The sequence below is a fragment of the Apis mellifera genome, linkage group LG8 (genome assembly GCF_003254395.2).
Source record: "Apis mellifera strain DH4 linkage group LG8, Amel_HAv3.1, whole genome shotgun sequence".
In the NCBI taxonomy this organism is placed as follows: domain Eukaryota; kingdom Metazoa; phylum Arthropoda; class Insecta; order Hymenoptera; family Apidae; genus Apis; species Apis mellifera.
In genome coordinates this window covers 628755-655506 of record NC_037645.1, presented here as the reverse complement: position 1 = coordinate 655506, position 26752 = coordinate 628755, and the positions used below count along the sequence as shown (strand labels likewise).

The 26752-nt window shown below is 35.6% G+C and overlaps 1 protein-coding gene across 2 annotated transcripts in view; it reads right to left on the bottom strand.

Moving 5' to 3' along the window:
• The window catches only part of LOC409692 (disintegrin and metalloproteinase domain-containing protein 10), a 162466-nt gene extending 159341 nt beyond the window's left edge, over positions 1-3125 (bottom strand). For both annotated transcript variants that reach the window (XM_026442228.1, XM_026442229.1), the window contains exon 1: positions 2809-3125. The gene's annotated coding sequence lies outside the window, so the exon portion shown is untranslated. The remainder of the gene's footprint in view (positions 1-2808) is intronic.
• Between the last annotated feature and the right edge of the window lie 23627 nt (positions 3126-26752).

The window sequence follows — 26752 nt, the reverse complement described above, 5'->3', positions numbered from 1 at the left end:
GGTGGTCGGATCCGAGCGGAACCCGGTGACGAATTGAAAAATTTCGAGAGAGATTGAAACGATAGAAATGGAGAACGGTTTTCGAAACGAGTTCGCCGCGAACGATCATTGGGATATCAACGGTTTTCAACGGTTGATAATTGATCTATTATTCCGGATCAAGGTGAAATTAATTATACCGCGCCCTGACTTAATTTCACGTGGAAAAATGTGGTCAGATAATCCTGATCATTGAACGTCTTGAACGTTAAATTCTTGGTTGTTGCCAGGAATAAATTTCGTTGACTTGTATTTTCCCGATAAACAATGTTTTTTCCTGATGAAAATTTCCCCTATCCTTCCAGATTTTAAGCTTTATATATATATATTTTCGTTTGTTTTCGAGAAGTGAATTTTTCGAACGTTTCACGTTTCGAAGCCTTTGAAGTTTCAATTTTTCCTGAAAATAGTTTTGCGTATCATTATGATAAAAATATATATATATATATATATAATATCTATGTTTGAAAATATTCAGGAATAAATAAAATTATTTGTTGTTAAAATTTTCGACCATCTTGTGATTTCGAACTGAATCGATTTGAATCGTAATCGTTCTTTTTACAATTTTATTACCTTTCGTTATTTATTATCATTTTTCGTGAGAATTTAAAAAATACCATTTTGAATAACGAACCAGTCAATTATGCGACGCAAAAAGACACGAAAAAAGAACCCCTCCCTATTCAATCCTTTATTTTATCCGGATAATGGAAACTGATTATGAAATGAAAAATAACTTGCACTCTCGAGTGCCATTCAAGAGTGCGGCGAATGTTAAACGAAGCTAAAAATCATAAAATACCGTGGCAAAACGTTAACGGTCATTTTAAAGCTACATTTCTCGCTGACAAGGCCAGACAAGCCACCTTTTTTTTGTGTTACGTTACAAGACAGTGTTTGATATAAATGTACACACACCGGTGAAAGAGCGCGGAATTTTGTTTTAAACCGTGCGTGCTTCTATACCCGGTGAAATTAAATTAAATTGCAGCGTCGTCCTCGTTTTGGGGGGGGAGGGGGAGGGAGGACAGATAAAGGAATTTCCCTTCGCAAAAGCGGAGTACCACGTTTCGCTTGGAAATAAAAATTCATACCGCGGCGTAAAGTAAACCACGTACCTCCAACTTGAATTCTAAATAAAAAAACAGGATATTCTTAGGTAACGATAAAACTTTTTCATCCTCGGTTCAACGTCGGCCTCTCTCGTCTACATATTATTCGAGTTGAATAGGATCGCTCGAACGTTGATAACGTTAATCTTTCAACCGGTACTATCTTTTCAAACTTTTTTCCTGAACCGCGTATCGACTGTTCGAGTTTCGAATAGTATGATTTTTAATCCCTTAATTTTCAAATTAAATCTCTGTTTTAAAGAGCTCGAGATCGCGAGTTTTGACGAACAACCCTTGCTTGGTTTCGTCGACTGGTTTTATTCTGTATAGAAACTTTGAAAATTATAAAATCGAAAAAGATTTTGTCGTTGTAAATATGCAAATGCGTCGAGATAACGTTCTTCTTTCTTTTAATCGACAATATTTAATATTAATTTGGAATTTTTAATAAATAAAGTTGCAAAATAAAGATTGAAACTGTACGCTTCTTACAATTTTCACTCATTTTACTTTGATTGATTTTAAGTAATCCTGAAAATCAATCTCGCTATCTCGACGCTATCCGTTCTTCTTGGAAATTGAAAAATAAAAAATCAAAAACACCACATCGAAAGATCGAAAAAACGATTTAGAAAGAAAGCAAGCACTTTTTTCCTACGCGTCACGATGCATTTAATTCGGCAATTTAGAAACTAGAGCGTTGATCGGCGCACCGTTACATCGTCATTCCTCCACCTGTTTTAATGGCCTTCCACCTGTTGGCGGGAAAGCCATTCCCAAAGTCACGTTATTCACGTTTTCCCTTTAATTGCATTCTCAATGCAATCTGTAATGTATCCGACGTAACTGAAAATTGATTTTTTCCGAAAGGAACGTTAAAACTTGACACTTTTTCATTCCTTCCTTCTTTCTCATATCAAAAAAAATAATAATATCAAAATCAATCTTTAAAAATTTTACAAATATCTCCCGAATCTGACGTATCATTTTACTCTTCTAATTTGTAATTTGTAATTTTTCCTGAATGCCGACGGATCTCTCTCGAGAAATAAATAAATAAAAAATGACGTAAGAATTTTGCTATCGCGATTTTTGCTTTTTCACGAAGACACCCTTGGCTAAGGGTTGATGGAATTTAAGGATGATCGACGAGAAAGCGGAAAATTAGCGACAACGTAGGCTTTCTTGGAATGAGACGTTAAGCCGGCTTTGGATCGCGAGCTCGCGTGTGAAGCCCGCTCCAACATCCCCCGTGAATTATTTTGCGGTTCAGTGATCAATAAGCTTGATTATGATGGAGGAGCTTCGCTCGATTTGAAACGAATTGAAAAGGTTGCGCCAAAGATTCTCTATGAAACTCACAATCGCGTCTTTGAAGCGATATTATTCAACGAATGAAATAAAATTAAATTAATAGAAACAAGTTTAATCGCTCGTGAATTTGCGAGGAAAGAGATATTTTATAATTTCTCCAAAGCTACGTATTTCGATACAGAATGTTATACGATACTTGGAAACACGGCGATAAAAATACCGAAACCAAAAACAATCCCTCTTACCAATAACATCTTGTAACAACATCTCGAAGACCGATTCAAAACCACACGATTCGCGCGCGCACATTCGAAAGGAAAAAAAAAAAAAAAGTACTCACCGACGATCAACGCGTTTGCCACCCTCCCCGCGTAGCCGTAACGTAGCTCGTGAACACGGTACAGCCCAGGAATCTGCGAGGAGCCAGCCTCCGATCCACCTCTCTCTTCCGTTCTTCCGCATGGGACGCTCACTCGCGACGGAAACCCCGAGGAAACGGAATCCTCCAATCTTTACTCGCGAGCACGATGGTTACACGCGTGGAGATGGATGAGGTGGTGGTCACGTGTAACGAGAGGGCACGAGATGGAAACGTGGAGCACGCGTGTGCGCGCTCGTGGAACGCTCGTTGTACACTGGCGCGCCGAAACCGCCCCGAACGACTGCCGGGTCGGCGACGCCGCTCGCCGCTTGTCGTCGGATCCCCACCACGCCGCCTGTGCCCCACCACTCTCTCTCGATTCGAGCCGAGGGAAAAATGGGTGGAAAAGTTGTACGGTGTATGATCGGCCGATCATTGGGCCGGTACCGGTCGAAAGTGTTGTTTCTGATCCTATTTACGTCGCGTGGACGGCGGGGGTGGGTTTTTTAACAATCGATCGAGGCGAGAATCGATAATTGTTTGGAAGATTCTCGCGTTGTCTTGAGATTTATTGGGGTTCGTATTCGGGTTTTTTTTAGTTTTTGTAATCGCAACGGCCGATTTTTTTTAATCAATCGTAATTTGGCGATTTTAAGTTAAGTTTAAATATTATTAATTGTAGGTTTCTCGTTCGAATTTTTAAAGTTGCGATATGAATCGCAAGAGATTTATTTGTACGTGTTTACACGCGTTTATAAATATTAGGGGAATAACGAAGGTACGAAAGATTATTAGAAAATTATTTTCTCGTTCGAATTCTCGAATTAATGAGAAATTTATACCCGATATTATAATGAGATTTTTCGTTCGCATATCGGCAATATTCTTTAATTACGATTTTAATTAATTTTTTACCTAAATTATTTACTATTTTATTTTGTGTTTTATCGTTGTGTGATGTGATCATAGGTAATCGATACAGGGAAATTATTAAACAAGTTTTTGAACAAAAGTTTCTCATCTTAAAATTCAGATATAGCGAAATTTAGATTGGAGAATAATGGAAGCCAAAGCAGAATATAATTACAACTACGTACGTACGTAATTATTTTTATTTTGCATAAATGCAAAACGTACTTTCATCAAAATCAAGATCAGGTGAATTTCTCCGTAATTTTCCAATACACATTCATGAGTTTGGTTAATAGTTTCACCTCATTCTTCGCACGAAGGATGAAAAATTTCTTTAAATAAACGCTTAAATGCAAATCCAACGCCATCCTTCAATAATCGTCCCTTATATTCATTTGTTGGGATATAAAATTTCACCAAATTAAACCTCCGTTGATTCGAAATCCCAATTGACGTTATTTGACCTTATCACTCAACTATCATTCCATCTATATACACCATCACATTTATCACATATATAACTGATTCAGTATTCATCGAATCTTGGCATTACGACGACTTTCAAGAATCTAATGGATCAAAAAGTAATTCATTTCCACGATGCAAAGCAATATGAGTTAAAAAGAGAAATTTATTCTCTTTGAAAATTGATACATGCCCTTGGAATAAGAAACACAACGTTCGCCGAAATAAAATTGATCCGAATTGATTAAGGGAGCGATCGAGTGTATGTAAAAAAAAAAGAAAAAAAAATGCTAGAACCAACCGTCAATTTGAAATAGAATTTTTTTTCTTTTTTTTTCCTTTTTTTTTTTTTTTTTTATTTCAACACAAAGGGTCAATGCGAAACAGTTGAACAGTTACAAAGGTATTCCCGCGAATGGATCCTCGCAGCTATAGGGGCAAAATTGAAAGAGGTAAAAAGCGAGCTGCAATCAGTAAAACGGCAAGGACAACAATTCCGCCGGAAAATGTACTCACCAAAGCAGCAACGATTCGTGGAAAAACAAACGCGAGCGCGGAAAACGCCCGCGAAAATAAAAGTACGTACGCCATTTTCACAACGTTTTTCCGAGTAACTTCCCCGGTAAGCGGTTCTCTTCAATAATTTACACCGGTCGGCCGTTGTTTGCCGCAATCTTTCCGCGCAACAATAGTGTAAAACCAAGCTTCATCCCCCTCCCCTTCATCTTCTTCTCTCAACCGCGCGAGAAATTTAAGTCTTGGGATTCTCTCTCTCTCTCTCCCCTTCTCTTTCTCTTCTCTACTACTTACGCGATGCAAGAACAAGCGAGAGAAGCGGCCAAGTCTCTGATACATCCTTCAGTTTTATGGATGCTCACCCTCGCGTTTATACTCGGAGGGACGAAACGATTTCGACTTGAAAATGGAAACATTTCGTATTCACACGTATTTTTAATCGAGATTTTTGATTGGAGAGGATTAAGAATTGTAACTTTTATTATATGGAATTAATAGGGAGTGAGTTTTGTTTAAATGTGAAGCGAATCAAATATTTTGAAAAATAAAAAGAAAATAATATGTTTATTTGGGACAAGATGGAGGATTTTTAGTTTAGGTAATGGTATAAATTTTTTAATTAAAGGTACATGCATTTTGTGAATAATTGTTCATATCTTGCTTCTATTATTCTATTATTGATCATGGATTTTTTTAAGGGATTTATTTTATTTCAATATAATACTAAATACATTGGTTTGCATTTTGATCTTGTTGTTCTTGTTGCATACATTTAGGAAATAAATTATTTCAACTACTTATTATTTGAATTAAAAGTATTTAAATATAAATATAAGTACTTATACATTTCTAATCCTGATATCTCTGTTGAAACTAGTTAATGGATACAATCTTGTTTACGTTATATTAATTTATATATAGTTTCTCTAAAGCTAATGAAAAGACCTGCTACATTTTAAATGCAAAACCTACTATTTATGTCCCTTTACTTTGTAACACATAAGTTGATTAATATTTCTCTTTCCAAGTTTTCTCCCAGCTTTTGCAAGTTAATCGCAAAAAATCCTTTGTTATTGTTACACCTTCCTTGCTATACAATACTACTCGAAAACTTGTTATCAATATACGAAATCTATAAAATATTGTAAATATTAAAAAAAAAAAAAAAGAAACCACGTTTTATCCCAAACAATTAAATATCGTTATTTATTAATAAATAATCCGACGGAAAATTATTCGTGGGAAAAGGGTATAAAGGACCCGGCTATTATCGTGGAACGAAGGAGGGAAAAAGAAAGAGGAAAAAAAAGGGGGAAAAAGATCGCGCACCCCCTTATTTCCATACCGTAAAAAAGTGAGGGCGGTATGGTCTAATTATTTTTCATGAAATTCATGCGGAGTCATGAAATTCAGCGTACGATAGCGGGAGTCGGGACGTCAACGACATATATCTTATGAATCACGGGAGGAATTATATCCGGATTTACATAGAGATGGTTATTCTCGATTTGCACCCCGCCACGCTCGATTTCCCTAGCCAATAATTCACTGACGCGCTTAGAGGCACTAAGCCTCCGTAAACGTATTTTCCTAGCCGATATGTCGCTGAATAATTTTCTTGTCGTATCAACCAAGGTGGTTTGAATACTCCTCCCCCTCCTCCCTCCCTTATCATAGTTTTTAACGAGAGGGCTCGTGCGGCCGACACACCTTGTTACCCTAACGGGAAAAATAATGAAGCCTCGCTTATCGCTGTACGCGATCGCCTGGAAAATTGCCTTCGGATGAAACCGCTTATTATTCCACGAAACTCGACGATACTTTGGGAACAACGGCGTTCCAAATCGTTGGAACGCGTACAACTCGTGATTCCATTACGTGGACGAACATGGTAATTATTAAAATATAATAAAATATGAATACACACTTGGTTGGAATTTTGTATTCAGTGTGGAAATACACTTTGGAAGAAAATAACGAATCGATAATTTTATTTTAAATATCGTCCAAACCTTTTGATCGAACTTAAGGAAAAGAATTTTCTATAAATTATTAATAAGTTGATGTTATACTTTTATTACATCTACGATAAAAATAAAAGAAGCGAGGAAATGTATGAGAGAAATTTTGATATTCATTTTCGAAAAAGGATTTATCATATCTGTTAATATCGATTATGGAATATTGGGGGGAAAATGGAAACGAATAGTTGTTAATCTGATATCTTTTTTCTTAATAATAACACTAATATTGAAATTACACGAATTATTGTAAAATTCTTTCATTCTAATTGGCCATATCGAGCGGGTATCGTAAAATCCTTTTAATGACACGATGCAATTAAAATGCCAGGTAACGCTTCTGATTTCCACCCGAGTTATTTAACTCTTTTACGGCCACGTTCCTACGTAGAAAATTCCACGAATACTTCAAACATTTTCCCAACATTTCCTTGACTTCGTGCAACCAGAGGGCCTGCGCCTCCCTCCCTTCTTTCTCAACCGTTTGGTAGTCTAACCGGAAAAGCACATACTCGTCGTTTGCTCTTCAAATCCTACTAATGGCTCAAACAACCGCATTCTTTCTATTACTTGGCGTCGTCTCGAAAAACTATTTCGCGCATGTGTCTCAAAGAAAATTAAAAAAATAAAAAAAGAAAAAAGAGAGAGAGAGAGCAGGGGAAAATAACGTTAAACCCCGTGTACGGTATATTTTCACCCCATTCTCAAACGCATTGATCGGCCGCCTGTTTCATTTCAGTACAAACACCGCACGCTTCAAGTATTTCATGGATAAATATTTGAGAACGATAGTAAACCGAGCCACTGAACCGATAATATTCGCGATATCGAGATTTCGTGCGATTTCAATTCAAGATAAAAGAGGGATCGAAAAAAAAAAGAAAGAAAGAAAAAAAATTGTATCGTAAACTTTCAATTTTTCAAAGAGGGATAAATGAATCTCGGATCCATACCCATCGTCGAAATTATTCGTGAAAAAGAAAAGAAGAAAGAAAAGTTCCATCATCGCAACTTTTTCTCGAAAGAATCGAAAGAAGAAGAGAAAAAAAGGGAGAATCGAGAGGTTTTAAAGCGGAAAGAAAGAAAAAAGGGCGGATCGTTGGAGAGGCGTCTACGCGAACTTGAGAATATTCCGTGACCCTCGAACGACCACGTCTGGATTGAATAATTCAAGCGGATGTCCGGGCATTGATTAGAAAAAAACCAGCTTCTCGATTTTCGTCAAAAGCGTGGAAAATGTCGCGAGTACGTCGACTCAATGCTTGATTAACGAGCACGAGTTATTAAAAATCGATTTTCAGCGATCGAGCATTCTCGAGTTTCCTTCAAACATATCTCGCTCCACGCTCGTTATCTAACGAAAACTATATGAAGTGACGATTAATTTATATTAGAAACCAACAAGTTACAAGGAAATGTATTTTATTTTTGGAAGAATTTGTTGGACGTTAAATCGTGGGATGTTAGAGAGACGATTTTCAAGAGGAGGGGATGCTTGTTTGTGAAGCAAGGTGAACGCTTGCAGGTGGATGGAAATTTTACGAAGCGTGGAAGGCTTGTTTGCGGGGGACATGATCGATTGTTAACAACTCCCTTTGGCTCGTTTCGTATTTGGACTTGAGGCAAATCGTGCTTTTCCGTAACCATTTAAAAATGCAATTTTTTTTTTTCAACGTCGTTAACGCTTTTTCAGAAATATTTATTATTATCGAATAATTCGTATGTAAATTCGATTATCGCGACAAGTACAAGCGATCGATTAAAATAATTTTATTATTTTAAATTAAATGGAAATTTAATCAAATCCCTCTTGCGGAATAATTTATCGAATAATGATTATATTTTCTCTCTTAAAAATCGATGGTAATACGTGTTAATCTAAAGAAAACGTTTAAAAAAAAAAATGAAACATATCCCAACAATTTTTTCAGGTCATCCACGATCAATAAGATGAAACTGAAATGATAATACTTCGACTAATATAATTCGAATCTGGAAACTTGTGACTCGGTAAAATCTCACCGATAATATTAAATTAATCGTGTAATTCAGTTGTGAAAACTTTCTTTGTTTATCGAATACCATTGAATCACAAAAGAATATCAATTTGTAAACTTTATGAAATTTCGCTAATAATTAAATTTCATTTATTCGTACAAACGAATCTTCGTTACACCTCGTCCGATTCCATCCACAGATTCGATTTTCTTCTAAACCGTAATTGAAATGCAAGATGAAACGAAATAATTGTTTATTCCCATTTTTCATTCGAAACACGAAAGTTTTTTTTATTTATTTTACACGTGCGAAGAAGAAGAATTTTCCAAACGAAACGAACAAGATTCGATCCTCCATTCGAATCGTGTATGTTACAGGGGGAGGGGGGGAATACGATCCTGTGAAGAAAAATCAAGGCGAAAGAACACACCGAGATTTATCCTGAAACCTCGTAAAGCTCGATTTCGTTCTACATTACGAAACGATTGCCCCAAATGGGGATAAGCGAAAAAAGGAGACGTAAGGTATGTACGACTTAAACGAGGTCTCAATCGGCGTTTAAAGCCCAACTTGGCCGATTGTTCTCTTCCTCGAGAAGATGCACGAGACTGCTTTTAAACGAGCATTGAACCATCGAATATATATAAAGATAAAAATTCCATACACGAGTATTTCTCGATTCCTCTTTTTCTCCGTTATTGCATTATTTTCCTCCAATTCGATATTTTCAAATTTATGACGGAGAATATCGATAACGATCGTTCGAGAAAGAAATTCGTAGAATCGATCGATTTTTTCGAAAATCGAAGCTCCTTTTGTTGGATTTCTTCGAAATTATTATCAATATTTTCTTATCAGCAAATTACGAACTTTAAACGTTGATAATTTAGTAAGATAAATTGAAATTTTTCTTCATTCCGTTCCAATTTTGAAAAATATATTCTCGATGATTAATATAACTCGTTTCAAAAGAGACTCTGTTTTATTTTGATCATTGATAATACTGTACATTCTGCAAGAGGATATTAATATCATACATTTTAAGAAACGAATCAAGCTACCTTGGTCGTAAAAACTTTCTTCTTATGAACATCTCTGTCTAAATGCAATTGGGGTCGAGAGAGCAGGCTAGACAATATCGACGCTGTGACTTCAACAGTGAAAAAAATTCATGGAATAAAAAGATTGGAGAAGCGAGTAAGTGAAGTGGTCACGAGAGGTAAGAACATAAGAACTTTCCCGGAAATTGAAAAGAAGCCCCTGCACGTCGATGTAAAACTGTTTCAAAAGTAATTTATATTCCATCGTTTAATATCATAGGCACTTTGCGGTTTTCAAAATACGTTACATTTAAATACAAATTGATCCTGCTTCTCCTTTTCCTAATAAATTAACGCGATCAAATGATACAATTTATTCTATTTCAATTAAAAATCCAACACCATTTATTACTTTTAATTCTCGAAACAATTTTTTCTTTTCTTCTCAACGAAATAAAATGTTTTCAAAATGAAACCAAAACTTAGATTTATTTACTATCATTCCATACAATAATAGTCATTTTCATCACTTTCAAATGTGTATGAGATGCAATAATAATTTCTCGAAACCTACGATAACTTTCATACAAACTTTTTCCTAATCATTGGAGATTATCATTGGATCATTTAATCTAATTCATCCTCTGGAGAAACATTTCGAAGTTAGATAGAAGAAAAACTATGAAAGTGATGTCAAGAGTCGTGGTGAAAATAACGTATAACGTGAACGCATCACTCTTCGAAGATTGTTATTAAACGGGAAATAAATTCCTTTCCATTTTGATACCAAACTCCCTTTTAGCCGATTACCGAAAGTTGGCCAATTAATCGTGAAGGAATTTAATATCGGCCGGCCGAGGAAGGATTCATTGATGGCCTCGTTAGGTCGGACAGTTTTAATAACTGGGCATAAACATTCGGCACGTACGGTATGCATTAATGGCCGTGGAGGGGCGTTTATGGTGATCTTGAATTACACCTCGCGTCTTAATTGAACGGAACTTTAATCACGATTTAGAAGGAAAGTTTCACTCCCGGCCGGGTACCGAGTCGACGAATAAAGTCGTAAGCAAATTATACCGCGATTTACCGACCTTTCTCAACCATGCATCTTGCCAATCGAATTTTTCCTTTCTCTCTCTCGTTTCAATTTCATTTTAAGAAGAATACTCTCAATGTAAGAAGATATTTATTATTTTGCCTCCACGTTCAATTATCATTCCATCCTTTAATAACAAATACACGAATCACTAATAAATATATTCAAAAAATTCCCGGCAATTTTTAATTCGATAAATGAATGAGTGGCGGAGGGAAAGGCTTTAAAATTTCATCCATGAAAATGTTCGGACGATTATTCGAAAAAGAGGAAGAAGAAGGAAAAAAAAGATGGGGGGATGTAATCGAGGGAGTAACGATCAAATTTAATCCCGGCGTGAATGAGAGGAAGGCTATTCTTGGAGGAATTAAAGTGCACGGTGTTCCCTCCACATTTTTCCGTGCAGTCGATTGAAACCGAGCCGAGCAAATACGGACCATTACCGTGGCGGAGAAAAGGCAGGCCGCACACTCGTTCCACGACCTCCATTTCCATCCCCGACGTTGTATCGTGCTACACGTAAAACTCGTTTCGCGTCGGCGTGGCGTCGTTCGCGAAAAAACATCGGCCGTTCGTTCAACGGAAAAGAAAATCAAAAGGAAATCGTCGTCGTCGTAATCGAACTGGGCCGACCTGAAAATTGATTCTCGGTCTCTCTTGAGGTTAACCTCAACCTCGACCCCCCTCCTTAGCAAAGGAATCGATTAATCAATTGTTCAGAGAAATATTTTCATTTGTATCTTTGTTAAGTGTAAGGATAGTTTTATCTCTCGTCCAAAGTTAAAGACTGATTACATTATCGAGTAAAAATATTTTTGGAAATTAATTTAACTTAATGATATTTATATCTGATCAACGAACAATGGCTTCTCGCCTGGTTAAATTAAATCTGGATTTTCCTTGAACGAAGAGAGATTGATTAATGGGAATAAACAATCTTGTATCTTTGTTTTTTTTGGATTTATCGTACTGTAAATGCGTGCAACTCGTTTAATTAACCTCGTATAATAAAAGTTGAACGAAATCGCGTCAAAGAAATATAAATTTCATACCGGCAACAGCAATTTTTTTTTTTTTTTTTTTATAAAAGAATCGATTTTAATTTAGGTGGATACAATTTAATTTTCTTTCGCGCGTCAATACAGATATGTTAAATTTTTACTATTTTCATCTCTATGACCAGCTCGTCGTTTTATAATCCAATATTAAATTACCATGACGAATCGGACTCGTCATTTGAAGCACTTAATCGAAGGAAATGCACCGTTAAAAAGATGATGGAAAATGTATATTCTTGGAATTTTCTTTTATAATTACGATTTTAAAAAAATGTGAAATCAAATATTTAATTCAAAGGAATAAAAGAGGAGATGATGATAAAAGAACATTGAATGAAACATTGAATTTAAATTTCTTTTCACAATTATTCTTTTCACAAATTTAAAAATATGATACAATTATGTACATTGACTGGGGAAAAAAAAAACGATATATAATAAACGAAACGTTGAAGCAACTCTTTTAACGAATTAAAATAAATTGAGGAACGTTATATGTCACGCGTTTCTTTAATTATTCTTGATTTCGATTCTCTCTTTTTTTTCCCCTCTTTTTTTTTTTTTTTTTTTTTAAAGTAAGTCACAAAACGAAGCATGCAAAGAAGGTACTTTGATGCATCTCATTGAGAACGTGCTTCATCGACGTCGACGGTAACATATAAGAAGAGGAAGTTGAAGAGGGTTCGAGAATACCGGAGAATTCTCGGATCGAAAGAATGCTTGAAAGTACAAAGGGATCTCGTATAAAGCGAGCAACGACAAAAATTAGAACTCGGTGAATGACTTTAATCGGACCACTTAGTCGAGCTAAATAATGCTTCTGCTCGGTACTTTCTTTGATTAACTCCTTTTTTATATATCCGTACATAAATACGTTATCTCGATAAAATATTATATCATTTGTGCATTAGATTAGATGGAATAGTTACGTAAGTTCTGGAATTCCGATAAAGGATTCCATTCGTGTCACTGTTTGTGATAAATTTCCAATAAAATCTCCATTCCATAATTGTCATTGTTTACGATAAATTTATTTTACGATAAAACGATAATACGATATTTCATATTTATAAAATAATTTGTGTCGTGTAACAGTTGTAGACAAGATATCTTTGACATTTTATAATTTAAAGGAAAAGAAACAATTATAGAATGGAGAATTTATATTTCTTCTTTCGATTCTGTGTCGTCGAGATAAAATTTTGGAAACGATCCAAGTTTATATACGATCATTTTACGATATGAATTTTCTTCTGGAAACAAAAATCCAAATTCTTGTTATCGAGCAACTCTTTAGAAAATTGAGCTTTTAATATTTCCTAAAAACAAATGCAATTGTTATTTCTGTCGATTAATATTATTTTTTTTTAAATTTTCCTTCTAACATAAATATCGACTTTCAGTTACATATAGAACTTTCATATACGTTTCAAATATTAAAAATATATCCTGTCCTATGCATTCTCCATTTTATTTGCTCTTTTTATAACTTTCTTATCGATATATAACTTATAACTTTCTTTCAATTATGCAATTGATAAATAATTAATCCGTTCCAATTTCTTGGAAACCAGGGAATGACATCTTGTTAATATTTTCAAACGCCTGATCCAGTTTAATTTTGACCATTTTATAGAAACTGACGGACAAGTATAATTTAATCTCATTCTTCACGTTCAAATATTCGCGTAATGAGGATTTAATAAAAAAATTACGATAAATATCCAACGTGGAAATGAAAGAATCAAACTTTTTTATAAACATCTTGTTCTATTATCGAGAAACTATTTTTCGATCTCTGCTCAAACAACACGCATTTATGAATAATAAATCGAGATCCAAATATTGTTCGACATTTTACGTATTTCCTTTCCTGTAATTCCTTCGATTCTTCATATGCATTGTATACGAACAAAACACACACACATGAGCGAGAATCGAGGCAAAGTTACACGTATCTACGATCGACTGTGTCGCTGAAGCGTGCCCAGTTATGAAAGGAAAGGAAGATCAAAAAAGCTGACAAATGAAAGCGCAAGAAAATATTTCGAGGGGAATTATTTTCAGCTTCGAGGAGAAATTCATTTTCCAAAGAATATGCTTTCGATTATGCGCGTTACATTGTCTAAATCATTGTCGAGTTATTATTTCTTCTTTTTTGAATTTTCCCGCCATTCGCCGAACAACGCTCCTTATTAACAGCGGATTCGAAAGGCTTACTTTAACAGAAGTGTTTATATTATACGGGGAATAACTGGGATAATAATAGATATTAAGCTTAATAGTATGGGATAAAATTAATTCTAGACGCGCCATTAAAACGAGATTATCGCGTATATACCCTCGAACAGAGAGGTTGAACGTCATTGATCCATCAAGCGAAATTGGACCGTCATTAGGCAAATGAGCACCGCTTGTGTGGTGGAAAAAGAGAAGTTGGACAGTTTGTGATCGGACGAGAAAAAAGGCCTGCCGACTTTAATGCTTTAGTGGGACGGTAAAAATGAATCCCGAACGAATCTTTGGTTCTCTGGATGTCAAAATTTAACTGTAATTAAATCTATAATATTCGTAAGAAATATTTATTACCGTTTTATTCCTTGTAGCATTTAGTATTTAGATCTAATTGTAAATATGCAATTCTTCTTATCGTTTAATAATATTTCATTTTAAAAAAAAAAAACTTAAAATTAAAATTTTTGAAATCAAGCGAAGTACGATACTCGAAATCATTTAATTTTATCTCCTAAAATTTTATTCTAGGAAAGGAGGAAACATTATCTATAAGAGTTTTCGTTATTAAATTATGTATTTTTAAGTAGATTTAAAGTAATTCTTTCCCTCCTTTCGAGGAGCAAGTTAGAAAAGACAGGGAAGACAGTTTCAGAAAGACAAATCTTTGAAACTCGGAGTGAATAAAGTAAATTCTTACTTCTGTTTGTCCGACTGGAGGCCGACTTGTTCCACTTGTCCAACGCGTATACAGTTTTTAGACTCCAAGTTGACGAAAAATAGATTTTTTAAAACAGAAATAAATATTTTTATATCTTTACGATTGTACGGTTAAAAATTAAAATATCTTTAATACATCTGATTCTACTCTTTTGTAAAAGAAAAAAAAAAAAAGCGAATCTTGAAAATATCTTTTGAAATTGGAAGAATACGCAAGAAACTATGGCGCACCGCGCGAAACTTATTTAATTTTTCTCCCATGAAATTTCACTCTATCCACCACACCATTTTAGAAACTAGTGGCATAAAACACCCTGTATATTATAATGAATAGGTATTCGCGCAACGGCGTGCCCAGTTATCCTACCTCCCATTCAAATATATTTCCCTCTGTCTGGGCCGAGAAATTCTCTGAAAATATATTTGAAACACGCATCAGAGAAGCATTCACTCTTTCAATTTTCCACGTTCTCGCCAGGATATACAGGGAATACACAGAGAAAGCCGTTGTGCATCGTTGGAAATCAAAACTAGATGCAGGTGTACGAGAGAAAAATAAAATAACAACGGGAGGGAAAATTCACCTCTTTCCAAGAAGGAATCATCTCTCCCGACAGATTCTATTATCATCCCCCGAAATTCCATTCCTCCCCTTCCAATTTACCGTAGCACAAAATCGAGATCGAACAAATCATCGCGTCCAATTCTCTCTTTCCCTCCCCTTTCCCTTTTCTCAACGGATGAAACAACGGGCGAGATTAAAAAATTAGGGTAAACAGTTGTCTCTCTGCGTTGAACGGTTGCGTTAGAAAACACGGGATAAGCAGTTTCGGAATTTAGAACGGAAAGCCAGGGGCAAACAAAAGAGTGTCAGGGAGCATAATCCGCAAACTTGCTGCGTCGAGGGAGCCAGCCACTTTCGGTTTTAAGCATTAATACCGCGCGATATCGAGTATAACCGGCGCGGTTATAAGGGAGATATTAAAAAAAAAATATTCCGCGCAGCGTTTAATCCTCGATAAACGTGAGCTTGGCCGCCAAGATACCGGGAGGAAGGTGGTGGTATTCGCCTCGAACGAGAAAGAAATCCGACGGGGGAAGGGGAAGTTTGCATAAGTTGATTTCCCTCGTAAGGAAACTAACTTGTCCGGTTCGAAGAGTGGACGTCCTTCGCGAAGTAACAGCTATCTCGTACCACCCTCATTTGCATTCCGTGCGGATCGTCTTACATAGTAAACGCCGGTTGACAGTTTCACGAATTAGCCTACCAGCAGTAGGGGGAAGGGGACGTGACTGAGGGCCCTGCTGCCTCTCTCTATGGCCTTTGATTGGCGCGCAACGAAACACGTAATGGCAATTTGCAAGCTCCTCGGATAGAACAAAAAATTTAATCAACCAATTTCGCAATCGGAATACGTATCATCGATTAATTTTCTTTAATTCCTTAATTAGTAGAAATTGGGGGAAAGATCGAATAAAAGGAAATTTTTCAAGGGTAAGTTCTCAAGAGAATCATAAGAGCACGAATGTATTTGTTTCATTGTACCCAATTTGTTATTAGGCTGACTATATTCTATATCTTTACTACTAAACGAGAAGAAATTCGATGAAGAGCAATAATCAGAAATACGAAATACTCAAAATTTTGAGTTTTGTACTAAAAAAAAAACACTTGATGGACTGAGAATCTCTCGTTTATAAAAGTGTCACACAGTCAAATCTATAAATCACAAACTGATTCGAGAAATATAAATATTTAAAATGCGTTTTTCTCGCCGTTCATTTATCATGGGATATTTTCATGTCCACGAGATATTTGAAAGTAAAATACACGCGGAATTAAAACAATCGCGTAAACAACACGATCGACCCTCTCCTCTTCCCAATTTTTTTTTCTCTCTTTAACACCGTCACTTTTGAGAACTGAAGACAAATAAGACAGATAAAAAAATAAGAATAAGTATTCGAGGGTTAAGAGGGACGTCGAAGGATGTGCGAGCTCCCCACGGGAATATATGCATGAGCTGGAGCTCGACAGCTTAGAAAGTAAGAATACCAATTAGGCGTGCAAACAACGGGGTGGGCCCCGGAGGGTTGGACGTGTCGCGATAAGGATCGCGGCCCACGCGTGGAAAATTTCGGTCGTATGAGACACGATAAAGAGGTTAAAGTTCGAAGATCGAAGATCTTCGCCTTTTGTCGAGATATAAAACGGAACGTTTCGAGTGAAAATTCAATCTTCGAACGGGGCGCGATTAGATTAGCGAGGTTTTTAAGAGGTGGTTGTCACGCCACGGCCCCTTCTCGATTCTCGACTTCGTTTCAAGGGGCGGGATGAAATACGACGCGAATTGATCTTGGGGAGGGATTGGAATTAATTGAACGCGTTGTTTGGGTAATCGATGGTATCTGGCCGATCGAGTCGTTCGCTATTTCAACCGAGAATATTAATTGTCAATCGAGCCGGTGATTCCAGACGAAAGGTGATTGCAGCTGTTTGCGCTCTGGGAAATTGGAAAAGCGGATTCGCCGCTGGTTGATAGTAATTTCTATTTCATTCGTGTTCCTTCTCGTTTCTTTTTTTCTTCCTTCGAAGCATGTTAAAATAGGAAACTGATAGAGGAAAGAATTATATATTCCTCTCTCAAAGTATGATGATCAAGTAATTTAAACGTGTAAATGTGACAGAAAGTAATATCTAAATACTTTTTAAGTTAAGATTTTAACATTTTCTTTCTCTAAATTTTCAGATTGTTTAATAGACGCTCGCTTTTTATATACACGAAATTCGAATACGTGTTTCTTTGCACGGATCAAACGAATCATTCCAATACACTTTTCTCCAAGATAAATATAACATGAAATTTTTCTTAAGCAAGAAATATTGCGTGTCGGTTACGATTACCGAGCAGCATATTAATATCGACGCTTTCATTATATCAAGCTCCACAATACAAAGGAACGATATATCGTTACACGTAGGCTCGTTAAGCTGAATTATCTAAATGGCCGGCGATGATTTTAATTCACCACGATATACAAGAGAGACGAGAGATCGTTCGAATTTTCAGCTCGCAAAAAGGCGAAAAAAGGATTTGTTTTATTTAAAGATTAAGAGAATGGCGTTTCATGGAAAACTCGAACGATTTCTTCGTAGATTTCTGCCTTCGCGAAAGTGCGAGAAAATGGATACCCTAATTGCAGGGAAGCAAATAAACCAATTTACTCCGAATGAAGTGATTCTACGTCGAGAACGTAATAAGGGGGTTGATTAGCGAAGTTTTGCAGTTCTGAATAGGCGGCGATGACGTTGCACGTTGCCAGCCCGTTCTTATCACCAGGGACGAGATTGAATGGGACGAGATAAATCGATATTAACATTTATACCCGTTTTATAATATGCATGAGAACGATATAACGATCCAGTTTCAAAGATTCTTTCTTTCTTGTAAAAGAATATTCGAAACTTGTTTAAAAAAATCATTGAAAATGTTTCTCTTCTTATCCCAGAATGAATTTGTGACGACAACTTAAATAAGTTATGATTATCAAGCTAGATAAGATCTAGACAAAAAATGTGGTTATCAATTCGATTGATAGATTCGTCACAGCGTATCGTTTTACGAATATTAATAAAAAAAAGAAAAAAGAAAAAATTATTGAAAATATTTCTCTTCTCGTCCCAGAATGAATTTGTGACGATAACTTAAATAAGTTATGATTATCAAGCTAGATAAGATCTAGACAAAAAATGTGGTTATCAATTCGATTGATAGATTCGTCGCAGCGTATCGTTTTACGAATATTAATAAAAAAAAGAAAAAATTATTGAAAATATTTCTTTTCTCGTCCCAGAATGAGTTTGTGACGACACAACATAGATAAGTGGTTATCAAGCTAGATAAGATCTAGACAAAAAAGGTTATCAATTCGATTGATAGATTCGTCGTAGCGTATCGTTTTACGAATATTAATAAAAAAAAAGAAAAAAAAAAAAAGTGTAACGAAACGATTGGGTGGGAAAGCGATAGCGGAAGTCGTCAGCCGCCATCGATCTTAGTTACGTGTCGGAATAATATATAATAGCCAATAATGTCGAGGCAATGTATCAAACTATTGGGGATATCCTATCGACAACCTGTCACTGCTATTATACCTTACATCCAGCATAAATATATTATGAATGACTGACGATACACGCATACGTACGTACACGGGTGGGAGGGACAAAGGGGAAAGGACACGTGGGCCAGATGAATCCATCACTCTTCATATTTACCACGAACTCTCATCTTCCTTTATGGCCAGTCAATAGTGGGAAACCCGGAAGCAAAAGTGTGGAATTTATACTCCCGTTGCCCGTAAAGTCTCGACATTTATTATCGCACAAATCACAATCTGTTACGCGGCAACGTTTCTTTTTCTACTCCGAATGTTATTATTACGTAACGCGGGCAAGCGTTCGGATCGATGGCGTATATTTGAGATTCGTGTTTGCATGTCTTTCCCTTTTTTCTTATTCTTCAAAAGTAAGCGTCACGTTAATGAAGAAGTGCGAAGTAAATGTCAGTTCAAGTTTTCTGTCATTCTATCATCCATTATATCATTGATTTAAACAACGTGAAATCGAATCATTCGATAAATTATTATTTTGAATAAAAATCAAAATTAATCGTATCGAAATAATAAGAAGTTAATTGCCTTTAACAACTTTTTTAGACTTATCCAAAGCTTAGTTTTGTTTGGACTCTATCACAAAATGGTTAATTAATCGTCTACGACAATTTTTCTAAAATTATTATATTACATACGGATTAATATCGTGAAAATCGGCTTCGTAAGAAAGAAATTCCACGGTGAAATGGGGTCGCTTATAATCGAATGAATAGATCATTCGCCGATGTTGACTAATCGATGAGAAACGATAGGGAAAGATGAGGAGAAAATTTTTATTTTATTACCACGGTTAGATTCGATTTACAAAATGGAATTAAATAATGTATGAATATTATCGACGCATATATATAGTTGCGATCCGTGAATGATAATATTTATATGAAATAATCATGATTGCGGTAATGGTAAGTTCGTAGTCAGAGAAGGGAACGATGCGATTACCGCTAATCGTGCGATCGAACTGAAATAATTCCTAGATTAGTACACGAATAGGGACACGTTTAAATTATGCATATGATTTATCGAAGGAATCTCGTATCTCCTAGTATTTCCAGAAGAAAATTCCTAAAATAATATCTTCGATAATTGTCTCTTTGGTCGATTAGTCCAAAATATTTCAATTACCGATTCTTCTCCCAATAATTCTAATTTCACGGATAAGACTAGATCGTGTTACCTTTATTTTCTTATTTAAAAATTTGAATGTATATATCAAAAAAAAATCTTATTCGAATCTTACTGAAAAAAGAGGGGGAAACGAAAAGAGGCGCGCACACAGGTGCGAATCGATACTTAACCCGTTTAAAAGGGGCCGAAACGGAGTGTCTGTCTCCGCAAACTTTGCCAGATGTTGCATTAACGGCGTCGAGGTGTGACTGCAATGTATTATTTTCGAGGAGGAGGAGGCTGCGAAATGCAGCCGACTAACACACACAGCCGAGGGAAAACTCGCGCAGCCGGAAGTGTTTGAACGCCGTCTGCAGCTGCGATTAAGGTGACTGCACAATGAACGACGACGCATAGGGATACTTCTGGGTCGTCTGTTAACAGCGAATGTGAAATTATAGCAGCGGTTCATGGACCATTTTACCAGCCCTCCTCCTCTCTCTCTATCTATCTGTCTCTCCTGCGCTCGTTTCAACCCTCTTCAACCGTTTACCGCCCCCTTGTCAACCATCATTTATCCGCAACTTTACGGTGTAGATTTTTTGAGGAATCCTGGCGTAAAAACGTTCGGCGTGCGGGGAAAATTATTGCACCCCCGAGACGGAGGCGCACCTGGTTACGCGGATATAACGAAATTTAGAGGATCGCCGGAGGCCACCCTCTGGGAATAACTGGGGGAATCGTTTCGAAAAGTATCTGACGTCCTCGAAGAAGGGGGTGGCAACTTGTGTTCCAGCAGGGTAAAATATATTGCCGGATCCGAGCTGAGAGCAATGTTGAGGGAATTGCTCTAGTTCTTGCGAAACAAACCTTTTTGTCGATGACAGGGATTGTGATGGTATCTGGAGATGGATCATCATCGATGATATCCCATCTTTTCTTCAAAGAATGTTCTTATATATGAATTGGAAGATAGAATTTAATATTCTGATATGGATAGAACTCTGTGATATTTCGTGCTTTTAATTTTTAACCCGAGTCTGTTCGTTCGTTGAACAATGTTCCAACGATGAAAATTAGTTTGCCTTAGATAAAGGTATGCGAAAAGAGGATAATTCTATGTATTACAATACGCTGTAATTGAATTTCAAGGAGAATTTCAGAAGAAAAATAGGAAGCGGAATATCGATGTTTTCCTCCAGCAAATGAGAATACGCAACGTGGATACAAATAATCAATCTTTAATTTTTCCTATAAATCTCATTTTCTTAAATTTTCTTTTCCTCCATCTTTTATCATTAGTAGTAGAAAATTGAAAAGTTAATTTTATCTCCATTCCAAAGATACGACTCGTCTAAATTCATTTTGGAAAATATTTTTAATTCTTGATTGATTTTGTATTTCCTCTCCTTTCCTATATTCCATTCCTTTCGCATTAAATTATCGCTCCTTCGAAATCGAAACTCTTCTCGCAAACCTTGTTCCTCTCATTTCTGGCTTTTAACTTAATGCATAATTCTCGATGGATTGGTTCAAACTTGTAATCCATACTAGTTAATCCAGATCCTTGAATCTTTCAAAATTCATCTACACTCCGGCTACGTTTACATCGTAATTGAATAAGGAACTGTTCGTTCTTTATTGGATGGACTTTCGGAAAAAAAATTTCATAAAAGAAGGGAGAAAATGAATGTTTGTATCTGGAAGCGTATCGTACGAAATGAAAAAAGAAGAAATGAAGATACATGTAAAATTGAGTTAGTAAAATCGTAAAAAAAATTACAATTTTCTAAGGAATTGATGGAAAACTTGGGAAAAACGATGAAACTTTTAATTTTGAGTTGTATTAAAAAGAAATAAACTTATTATGGTCGATCCAGCATTTTTATTCTTTCGATCGATTCAATTAAATATATATTTCTCCTTGAGATTCTTATTTAAAATATCCCAGCATAAATAAAAGTAGCTTTGATATTCGATCGAGTTATTATAAATATAGATATTTTTTTCTGCAATATAATTCCGCGGAAAATATTCACAACCATTGCATCGTGATACGCAATTACAATGGATCACATGAAACTTTAATTTATTTTAAATCAAAAATTTCGCAATATTTTTTTTATCTCTTTTTCAGGAAAAAATAAGAATCGATGAATCATTTTCTTTCCAATTTACAATCAAAATATAATAACAAATTTTTAATTCTAATTTTTGGAAAATGGAAATCTGTAATTTACTTTTCTTTAAAAAACTAATAATTCGATCCCTTTCGATCTCTTCGAGAAACGATTCCAATAATAATATCGATTGACCTGAGTTAAACAAAGAAAAAACGATATTACATATTTCAGAGTAATATTTTTTCCTTAAGCAATAACGAGTACATGTGCGTGTATGTGAGAGAGAACACGCGTGTGTAAGTAGCCATGAAGTATCAGCCAACCAGTCAGCCGTGACTGATCCCTGAACCAATAAGGGTAGCCATTCGAGTGTCATTGCACCATCGGTTAACCGATGACCCTTCGATTTAGGATTGGTCCATAGGAACGATCGAGATCGTTGAACCTCGAGACTTGGACCACAATGAAGCAAATACCTTAATTAATTATATCGACCCACTTCCACGTCTAATTGCTTCTACATCGATCAATAAAACAACATCTTCAGCGAATAATATATATCGAAAATTTGAACATGTAAATTTGAATGATAAATTTTTGAGAAAATTAAGATTAATTTGTGCGTATACGAACGAAACAAAATATTATTTATTTTCAGAAAAATTTCTATTCTAAAATTCGAAAATTTGATCAAGTTTTATTTAAGATAATTTGACGAGTTCCAATCTGTTTCTCAATATTTTATCGAAAAATTGTTCTCGAAAGTTTAAGAATTTTCGTACAATTTCCATGGAAAAAATAAATCGCAACATCTCGAAAAATATCAGAATTTAAATTTAGACAAATAGTACAAACATATGATTTAATCAATCGACAATTTCCTATTTCCTTGCGTTCGATAAAACACAAATATCGAATATTCTTCCATTTTACGAAATTGTCAGATTTTTCCCAGACTCGATGTTACAGAATATTCGTCAAATTTAAATTTCACCGACTATTCGATGGGAAAGTAAGAAAAGATGAAAGTTAAAACTCGTGTCTACTGTTGACGTCGAATTCGAAATCCCGATTCGCAGAAGAAATTGTAGAATCGCCGTCCTAGGAGATTTGTAGGTGAAAATCTACCGCATCGAGTGCAACGACGTGCAACAAAGTGGTCGTTCGCCGTTTCTGCGCTGCCACATGGAGAGCGCGTTGAAGCTGGAACTCGCGGTTGCATAATGTACGAGTTTATCCTCGTACAGAGTGAGCAAAAATTCGAGACAAAGTGCTCCGTCATTCCAGCCGGATAAACACGAATAAAGACAAATTTCTTCTTCGGAGAAATCGATCGTTCCACCTCGAATACCCTAGCAGTCCATTTCGAACCGTTTTAATTGAAATTTCCCTCTCCTTTCATCCGTTACAAGATGATACATATCCTTATTCCCATATTTTCGTGCAGAAACTTCGAGTTAAGTTATGAACGAGAACGATATTTAAAGATTAAAATATTTTTATTCAGATTAAATGATCGGAATATCCAGAAATCCAAATTATCAAATGGCACAAGTGATAAAAATTAAAAATTAGTCTTCTAAATCTGAGCTCACAAAGTTACAACAACATATTTTCTATTGAACGTTTTAACAAATACCTTGTTCACAGGAATCAGTTTGATATATAACGAAATGTATGAGAATTTTCCAAAAGTGGATCATAATCCTTGGATTGAATATTTTATGGAAGAAGCAACGAGGATAATTGTTCAAGTCTATGACGATGAACAATGTGAACGTTACGTTACGATTTCGATCTCTATCGGTCGTCGTCGTTGAAAAGTTTGATTATTTTCACGGTAAATTTGTCAAGGTGTATTTATTTTATATCGAAAAGCCTTGTACTTTCTCCACGGGCCGAGATCCGTTCATCAATCCGTCCTCGCAATCCGCGTAATATCATAATATTTGAACGATAAATTTCTGCCAATCGAATGTTTTCAACTCGTGGGGAAAATTATTGTATCGCCCTGTCCTTAAATCACGGAATTCAATATATGAAATATCGCTGGCAAAGAAAAACTTTCGAGCACAATAACGAAATTCATTAATAATAAAATGGATTTTTTTAAACGTGAAATATGATAACGAAGGGTATATAAGAGTAATATATTTTACGAAGGGGGAATACAGGATGAGAGGGCATTCATTTCACAAAGAAATAGACATTGATTTTTTAATTAATATTTCTAATATTCTATTAAGAGAGAGAAGATATTTCATATTACTTCGTATCTCAAAAATTGTTACCATTATTCTTCAACGAGTTTCAACTGTATATAATATATACAGTTGAAAACTTTTCGCCAAGAATAGTAGAAAAAGAAAAAACTGGAACTTCGTTAATAGAGTTAAAAACTTTCTTTGACCGATATTAGGCGGAACAATGGATCGAGATTCGACTTTCGTTCCAAAGATGGAATAATTTTTTTTTTTATATATCTCGTTTCATCGAATTAAGCATATATTAAAAATAAATATTGTGAAACTCGGGCAAATCGATATCTGAAGGGAAACGTTGTTCAGCAAACTAGCTTAAAGCGATAACGCGTCGCACGATAATGTTAGACATCGCTACGAGGCAACAAAAGGCACATCCGACTTTCTCGTTTATGTTGCAACTATTCAACTCATGCAGAGAATTCCTAGTCCTTTGAAATCCTCGACTGGCCGTGGAGAGAAGCCTTTATCGGTCTGCGGTCCGAAACCATCTCCTCCCCGCCACGAACGTATCCTGATTGTACATTGTACTCGGCCATTGATATAGTTGAAAGTTTCCAAATTATTCCAACTTAGGCACGTGTTGCGCGAAACACGTGCGAGACGACGGAACTCGAAAAATTTATAAAACTTTATTAAAACTGTGTATCCACTTCGTGTGAATGGTAGTGAAATTTAACAAATTACGAGTTAATCAATGAATTCTTACTCGATATAAAAATTGAAAATTTTAGCTACGAAATAATTCGATGATAAACATTAGACGAAATAATCATCGGTTATCGGAAAAATATAGCAATTGAATCGAATCGAATTGAATTTCATCTCATTTTTCTCCATAAATAAAATTGCAAAATTCTCTCCTCTTATTCTTTCAAATAATCTCTGTATTATATATCTTTTTCCATTTTCTTTTTTTTTTGTAACTCGCTTCAATTGAAATCACAAAAGGATAAATTTAATCTTTCTTTTTCATCCGATTACAAAAGCGGTTTAAAGTCGGGCGCATTGTATTGAAATAAAATTCGCCTTTTTTTTTGAATGATTACGAGAAGAACGAGTCACGAGACTCGAAGAGTAATCAAAGGGACCCTTCCTTTCTCTCCAACCTTCCTTTATTTCAAAAAATCGAGCTCTCTGTAAAAATATTCGATAATTTCGAAAATAATACAGAAGCGGAAAAAAGATTTTGCAAAAGGAAATTTTACGTAGAAAGAAAATATTCCGAAATTAAAAAATATATATACATAATTTCCCTCGATCTTCTCGTATTGTAAAAGAAAACATACAAAAGACGAACGCCAAATTTACCAAATTTATTAAACCTCGCATCGTGAAATTATACCGCGAATTGGTATGAATTTTTACGGGGGCCTCGTTTGAACCGTGCACGGCTTAATGGACAATCGAATGACAAGTGTATAAGTTACGCGACAATGAGCCCGGCCGATTCCAGAAAAATAGAAAATAAATCGTGCGGGGATTTACATAGCCGGATGCGCCTGGCGCGCAATAACGTTTTGCGTGGGTGCATACGGTCGTGTCATTGCGCCGGCAGTAAATTTTTAGTCCAACGATCATCGGGGGGGAGGGGGAGGAGAACGATATTTAATCGAGTAATCGGTATATTTCCACGCCCGTGGGCAACCCATAGGATCCCATCCATGGGATCGTGAATCTTCGTGATAATCCCTGCAAGGATCAAATTCCAACTAATTGACAGAGAGTTTCAATAAAACGGAGATTTGTTGTATATCGTATTTGTGTTGCGCTGAACAAGGATACGTTAATTATCAGGTAACCATGCATCCCTTCCCTGATATTTCTACTGGGCTTCTTTATCTTTATTTTCGATCTCTTCTATTCTCTTTGCAGAAAAATCATACTTATAATGTGCACTCTTTCATTCGAAGGAATTATTCCCATTCGAAAATGATCAAATTCTACGAACTCTTTGTAAATTTTTATCGAGATCCTTTGATGGAAAAGTATCGAATCAATATTGAAAGGAAGATAATGTAAGAAGATAATGGATAATGATTAAAGGAAATGGATGAAAGATTAACAATAAATAAATCAGCGATTCTTTAAGTTTTATTTGAAATATTCGACTTCAGATAATGCTGCTCTATGTTCTTTCGACGAGTAGATATTCTATTCTAAATTCTACAAAATAGGATTATAAAAATTTCTAT